Source organism: Lactuca virosa, chromosome 8 (assembly GCF_052849685.1).
Source record: "Lactuca virosa cultivar CGN04683 chromosome 8, Lactuca_virosa_CGN04683_v6, whole genome shotgun sequence".
Lineage (NCBI taxonomy): Eukaryota > Viridiplantae > Streptophyta > Magnoliopsida > Asterales > Asteraceae > Lactuca > Lactuca virosa.
In genome coordinates this window covers 311,088,756-311,095,879 of record NC_136433.1, presented here as the reverse complement: position 1 = coordinate 311,095,879, position 7,124 = coordinate 311,088,756, and positions in this window count along the sequence as shown.

Sequence of the window (7,124 nt, the reverse complement as noted above, 5' to 3'; positions counted from 1 at the left end):
ATATATTCCTCCTTTCTAGATATCATATGGACTGTAACATGGATTATAATCATTCTCTATATCCATTTGTTGTTTCCTGATTTCCGATTTATGATGACCGACTAATTGAACAAATCAAATCAGTCCAGGCCCGACCGAGCACTTAGGATTGTCATCACTAAATCATCGAGGGGCCCAAGATATAGCTTTTATCCCTCCAAGGGTAAAAGGATGGATAAAATTCGACTCAAATGCTTGCTTGTGCTTACTCATCAAATCACACACAACAATATGTTTTATAACACCAAGTTACTGGTGCGTTTACATACGTCAATGTTCAACCGACTTGTAAGCTACAACTCACATGTCTTGGTTTCAAGAATATAAGATATTATCGTCTCATGATCACTCGTGATAAAATCCATGAAGTGATTCAAATGAGCGTGGGTTTAATCCAATACTCGAATCTTATTCCAGGAGCACTCATGAACACTGCAACTATGTCTAAAACACCTAGACAAACTACAGACCCATTCATAACAGTCTTGCCTTAGTACCTACTTCCAAAGTATGATTGACTATGGATGGATTGGATAATCTAGTTATTCGGGAAGTCAAAACATGCAAAGTGAAACACAAGAATAATACTAATCCTATATTGCCCCCAAACTTTGAGTACCATATTGATTACTCATTATTCATTGTATAATGTTTCGAATAATCAACTTAATACTTGAATTAAAACAATAGTCATGCCATGCTCCAAGCATGCACACTATTTAGTCTAAACAATAGCTATGCAATGCTCCAAGCATGCACACTATGTTTGTCTATGGTCCTTACTTTGTGAAATAGATCAATTGACAATATTTCAATGATGCTCATTTCACAATCCCAAATCCTTAATGTAAATGTAAGAATATCAAATTCTTGCCATTTACTGTAATCTGTTAGATTCTAAACTTATATGCAATGATCCTTTTGTAATGACTATGCACAAAAGTCACAGAGACTTGGCAACCGACATTACAATGTATTCCAATGGAGAGCGATTTCATGGAAACGAAATTTCACATTCAAAGTACATTCCTTTGAACATCCTTCTTGCATTAAGTTTTCTAATCTTACACAGATTTAAAGAATGATTTCCCCTTATGGAAACATTTCCATATTCCCATTTTGACTATCACTTCTAAACAAGAGTTGACTCTTTTCAGAAGATGTCAATATGGTCCTTTCCAAACTTTACACCATACTTCCAAGTGTCAATGAGAAACCAATCTTTGGTAAACCTCAGATTGTCCTCGACAATTGCTTAATCATTTTAGTCATATCCAGTTCTAGTCCTTTCCCTCTTAATGCCCTAGGTATTTGAAAAATTTAGAACATATGAATATTACAGCACATATAATCGATCCTATATCCGAAGCATATGGGACACGATTCATGATGTTTCTCATAAAGACCAGTCTTTTGCTATAATATTTCTATTTCTATTTTCCATGTTCTCATAATTCAAATTATGAAAAGGGATGCCGTAATCATAATCGAATTTTAGAACGCAAATAATATTTCCATATATAGAATTTCCTTATGTTGAACCATTCCAACATAACATTCATATATATACTTGACTAAATTTGATTAAAATCTCAATCTAAGCTTTTAAAATTGAAATGAAGTATGAATTCCTCTCCCTTATAGCAAAACAACGTGGCGAATTGAAACCTTTGTTTTCTATAATTAACATTGCTAACTTGCAACACTTACCATAATTGATTATGCTCCCACTAGCATAATAATTACTTTACTAGCATAACACGTATGCTCCCACTAGCTTTGACATGTACCCAGAAATCAACTGGACTTCTAGAAATCAATACTTTATTGACTTTCTTACCAAAGTTCAGATTTCTGATACGAGATTCTTTGATAAGACTTTATCAAAATCATACACATTTCCTTAGATAGCTCACATGTGTGTATAAACAATTTTAGAACTATGAAAAGGAATGCCGTAGTCATAGTCTCAAATGTTTAGACCTTTGCCATTGCTCACAATTCGAATTACGAAAAGGGATGCCGTAATCATAATCAAATTTGAGAATGCAAATACCATAATTGCTATCTCTTTAAAATCTACTTAGTGAAAGCGTTTTCTCAGAATCATTTTCATCAATTGGAGAGAAACCTTATGACACTTAGATTTTATGGTGTGTATGTTCCTACTCATAGGAATTTGTCAAACCATAATCATAAGACAAGGTTAGTGACAAATCCAAGCTCATATGGACTGAACTTGTTCAATCTCAATCTCTTGCCACCTGGCAGCTCAAGGGCCTACCATGTCTTCCAAGTTGTTATGAAAACAATTGAGAACTCATAGAACTCTCATGCATAGTCAACTTTTAACTTGAATGAGCACATAAATATGAATATGTCAACACGATATGTTACAAACCTCAAGTCATGTGCTAGTGATAAACAATAGGTTTTATTCTTGATTAGTCCTTGAGACCCTTTTCTAGATCATTAGGACTCCCACTGACTCCATGACATATGAGATTCTCTTATCAAGAACCATTCCTTGACAAACAAATATTCAAGAGTTAGTGCAGATTCTTATCAAGAAAAATACTTCTCACTTTTGGTCTTAGTTGGTCTTTGTTTTATCCAAAACATCACAACTTACTAATTTCAAATGTACAAGAGTAGAAAGCATTTTACTCTACATTTGACAAGTGTTATAAACCTTTCTTAATATTATGTCACTCAAGTTACAATCTTGGAGTATGACTCTAAGACTTGTTTTTGAACGAAGTATGACTCATCTTCTTGATTTAACCATTTCAACAATTCACGATTCCTCTTCTCAGCCAAACAAATGCACCAAGATGTCCTTAGAGGATCAATTGTGATATGGCTTTCCATAATCTTTAAGACGATCATAAAACATGATATTGAATTACTCTCCCATCTTTTCAGATTGGAGAAACTTTTATCTTTCTGCCTAATTTGATTCTTCTCATTCGTCCTGCCATACATTAAAACCTTTCCAATGTTTCAAAATTACACTTAAACTTGTAAGCATAACCATATTTACTAAACTTTAGTAAATCATGACGAATAGTCTTATCGATCTTTGTGGTGGACTTGACTAGTGCAAAACCAAGTGTACCCGATCCCCCAGTCGTTCACTTGACTCACATATACATGTGAACAAGGAATTAGTCTTAATTTCCCAAAGATGAAAATTCTCATTCATCACACAAGTTGCATGATTCTAAGTGTCTATCCAACTGAAACTTGGGTGATGAGAATCTTTCCTTATTTGGTAAATTATGACACTACCACAAACGAAAGAATCAAATCCATTTCCAATATTGCTTTAAATGGAAATTTATAAACAACTAATCCTTATTTGGTAAATTATGACACTACCACAAACGAAAGAATCAAATCCTTATTTGGTAAATTATGACACTACCACAAATACCATTGTAAGGATACTTAAAATAAAATAAAATCAAAATTTTCTTTTTATTTAAAAATTGCGGAAAAACTAATCCTTACAATGAAAATACATATGCAAACTATTTTGTTATCTATTCCTAAGCAATCTATCATAACTCTTAAGCAGCAACTCAAATTTCTGATCATCGAACAATGCGATCGAAATCCATTTCTTCATGATCAGAATCAACTTACTCTTTCTTTAAGGTTCCTTTGATTCTACTAAACATCAAAATGTAATTACATTACATCATGTATTAAGAATCTCCAAATAGGAAATTAATAGAGTTAGATAAAAGACTTACCTGAAGCAGAGTCAAACCTTTTTGACTTTACCATCTCTTAGATCTCTCAGGTGATCATGGCAGCTTCGCTTCCAATGTCCCTTTAATTGGCAAAAACAATCCCAGAATCGACCCTTCTCTTAAGTTCAAACCTTTTGACTTTAGCCAATTTGTCTCTCCTAGGAGAAGAAATCACTTCTGGACTATTCCATGAAAACTTGGGAAGTAGATCTTCCAATCAAATTTGCTTTACCAATGCTCCGAATCATTGTTGATTCAGCAGCAACAAGCAAATAGGTAAGATCGATAAGGGTCATGTCGTGATATGTCATCAGGGAGTGACTGAGGAACCAAGTCAACAACTAGCTCCCTCGAGACTTCGACACCCAACTCTCCTAATGAAGGGCCAATATATTTGGTTTCGGCTAGGCAACAGTGTATAGATGAGTTACGGAATTTGTCAATGTATTTTGGAGTCTTTTGTGCATGTTTGGTGTTTTCGGTCTAGGAAAGCTTTCGGTTAGGGAGTGACCGAAAACAGGCTTTCGGTCTGCTGACCGAAACCTGTTTTCGGTCCACATTGGTATATATAGGTGGTCAGGTTGTCAGGTTGTCAGTTGTTGATCAGTAGTTGTACTTTGCTATTTTTCGGTCTCTGAGTTGTATCAGACGGTTCCAAGTGTGAATTGTATGCAAGCTCAGTTTTATTCCATCTTCTACTCCATTTCTTCTTTGTTTTCTTAAGCTTGATTGATCATTGGTGAAGATACTTCCATCAAGGACCTTACAATTGGTATCAGAGCACAAACCGGTGTCAATCAAGCTTATTATTCAGTTTTCTGCTTCACACGTGTTCTTCACGTTCTCGGTCACTAGAAGCCTGTTTTGCTCGAGTTTTGAAGATCAGATCACAATTTGCATCGTTTGGAATCGAGATCTGCTTGGATTTCAGCTTTTCGATTGAAATCTTATTGTTTTTGGTTTGATCTTCATCAACCGAAAACAATATATTCAATAGTTTTTTGTCCAGATCTATATTGTTTGAAGGCTGTGTTTGAAGTTTCAGTGTGTGGAAATCAATTTAGGATCGAAAATCTAAGTTTTTCATTGAAAACTGTTAGTTTTCGGTTCAATCTTCAGAAACCGAAAACTGTTCTTCAAGTTCTTCAGAAACCGAAAATCCAAAATCCTTTGAATCTTCAGAAACCGAAAACTGTTCTTCAACCGAAATCCTTTGAATCTTCAGAAACCGAAAACTGTTCTTCAACCGAAATCTCTTGAATCTTCAGAAACCAAAAACTGTTCTTCAACCGAAATCTCTTGATTCTTTAGAAACCGAAAACTGTTCTTCAACCGAAATCTCTTGAATCTTCAGAAACCGAAAACCCCCTTATCATCATAAACCGAAAACCCTTGATCCTTCATAAACCGAAAACCCCTTATCATTCAGAAACCGAAAACCTCCTTTTTCTTCAGAAACCGAAAACCTTATTTTCTTTCAACCGAATCCCTTCACCATACCGAATTCCTTGTTTTCGGTCATCACCATTCAACCGAAAACCCTATTTCCTTGATCCTTTTGTTTGTTTCTCAAGTTAATTTTTTATTAAAAATTAAAAAAAACACAAAAACAACAAAAATCAAAAACAAAAAAAATGGAATCTCAAAGCATGTCAGCTCATCATGAATTGGATGCGATTATGGGAACCACTTCTCGAATTCCACGACTATTATCCGCGGAAGGATTTCCAGAATGGAAATATCGGATCGAAAAATACATCAAAATGAAAGATTTCAAGATATGGCGAAGTATTTTAAGAGGTCCAATCCGCATCACAACAACGTTGGAAGATGGCACAATAATGGATAAGCAAGTTGAGAATTACACTGATGATGATTTCGAGAGAGTCGAAGAGCAGGAAAAGGCTCTTGCAACACTTACCATGGCATTATCTCCGGAAATTGCTCAAGGTTTCCGTGAGTATACATCATTAAAGGCCTTATGGGAAGCACTGATCGAAGTATTTGAAGGCAATGAAGACATGAAACAGAGTCGCCAAGACATGCTGCGACAGAAGTTTAACATGTTTAACCATGTCTTGGGAGAAACACTTGAGAATCAGTTGCAGAGGTTTATCACACTTACCACAGAAATGAGCTCTGCTGGTGTGATGGTTACAAGATCGGAGATCAACAAGAAGCTGTTGAACTCTCTACCAAAATCTTGGGATATGAATGTCTCAGTGATCAAAAAGACCAAAGATTTGAACATGTTGAGTTTGGCTGAAACAATGGCGATCATCAAGGCTTGCGATCTCGATGATAAGCAAAGGGAGATTAACCATGTCAATTCATACTCCTCAGCAAATCTTGGGATCCAAACCAACAACAACACTGCTTTCTCAAGTTTTCTACTTCTCAAGCTCCTCAAGTTCATGTTCCTCAAGTTCAACCCTATGTGACTCATCAGCCAACCTCATACGTGATCCCTCAAATGCAACACATTCAAGTTCCTCAACCTCAAACTTTAGCTCAACAAGTTGGTTCTAGTGTTGGTTCATCTACAACTGCACCCATTCAATCTCATGGATTCAGTTTTCAAGCTTCATCATTGAAAGAGAAGGAAGAAAATCTGGCCCTCGCCACTGGTCTGGTGAACTGCTACAACGCTTTTGTGGCCGGAGAACTCTCCCCACAACTCTCATTTGCTGACCTAGACCAGATCCACCCTGAGGATGTGGAAGAGATGGACATTACATGGAAAATAGCCATGGCGGTTTTCAGGGCAAATCAGTTTTCCAAGAAAAAAGGAAAGAACAATTGGAGTGTGAAATTAGACAAGAAAGTGGGGTTCAACAAAGGGAAGCTGAGATGTTATAATTGCCATGAACCTGGACATTTTGCCCGGGAGTGTCCAAAACCAGACCGAAGAGAGAAATCTGAGCGAACCATGGTGCCGGTGACCTATGTCAACAAGGGATCTTCTTCAAGTAATCAGACTGCTAACTTGGCGATGGTGGCTCAATCTTTTGATTGGGAAGATCAAATTCAGGCTCTGAATATTTCAGGACCTGAAAATGCTCATCTTGCTCAAATCAAGGATTGTGTGGAGGAAGAAGCAGAGAAAGACCCTGAAGAAGAGATGATGAATCTTCAGTTTGCGTTCATGGTGCAAACTACTCCTGAGCCAGCCAAACCCGAGGTCAGTGAATTTGGTTGCTCTCAATCTTGTATTAAGACTGTTAAATTCTTACGTGAACAAATTGAATTAATCAAGAGAGAGAATGAGGACCTTAAGTATGAGGGTTACACACTTAGGAAAAATCAAAAGCCTTTAAAAACACAATT